General features: G+C 38.1%; 1 protein-coding gene across 1 annotated transcript in view; it reads left to right on the forward strand.

The window, feature by feature from the left end:
• Nucleotides 1-873, forward strand: part of LOC106878254 (uncharacterized) — a 23,844-nt gene that overhangs the window by 1,272 nt on the left and 21,699 nt on the right. Inside the window, exon 2 of the mRNA XM_014927428.2 lies at nt 206-277. The gene's annotated coding sequence lies outside the window, so the exon portion shown is untranslated. The remainder of the gene's footprint in view (nt 1-205; nt 278-873) is intronic.

The following is an 873-nucleotide window of genomic DNA, read 5'->3' on the forward strand; positions in this document are numbered from 1 at the left end:
GCGCGGCTTGTCCCACGTCTTTTCAGTTTTCTTTTTATTCTCCTTCTCCTCCTCCTCTTATTTCACCATCTTCTTTCACATTTTAAACTTGTTTCAGACAGTCGTCTCTAATTTCTTTCACATCACGTTTTTCCTGAAATTTTTTCTTCTTTCATCAAGAATCTATTCCTTACAAATTCTACTTAATTCAATTTTATTTAAACAGGAATTTGAGCGGTAATGATATCAAGAAAATTGACGGAGAAATATTCCGAAATCTTTCCAGTTTAACAAGTCTGTAAGTTGAATCAGTCTTGAGCAGATTATTTTATTCACGACATTTTCCTTAATATGTAATGTCACCCCAATACTATATTTTACTCTCCCTCACCCACCTTTACAACTTCTGTCCCTCTCTAATGAAAGTGTGTTATTGAGAGCGTGACATTTGAGTGCAAACATGCAGTGTATTCATTTATGTATACGGCCATGCTGGAGTACCGCCTTTAGTCGAACAAACCGACCCAGGACTTATTCTTTGTAAGTCCAGGAATTATTCTATTGGTAGCCTTACCGAACCGCTAAGTTACGGGGACGTAAACACAGCAACATCGGTTGTCAAGCGATGATGGGGGACAAACATAGACACACAAATACACACACACACAAACATATATATATATATATACTAGCAGAAATACCCGGCTTTGCCCGGGTTAAAGAGAATAATGAAATCTAAAAACGCCGTCTAGACTACGCAACCCTCAACTGTTAGTAGCTACGATACCATATTTCTACATTAATAACTCTCCAATCCATGCCAGCATGGAACATAGACATTAAGTGGAATGCCAGTCTCTCATCTAGGAGGGCCTTGAAATCAATGTTACCAAC

This window comes from Octopus bimaculoides, chromosome 29, assembly GCF_001194135.2.
Source record: "Octopus bimaculoides isolate UCB-OBI-ISO-001 chromosome 29, ASM119413v2, whole genome shotgun sequence".
Lineage (NCBI taxonomy): Eukaryota > Metazoa > Mollusca > Cephalopoda > Octopoda > Octopodidae > Octopus > Octopus bimaculoides.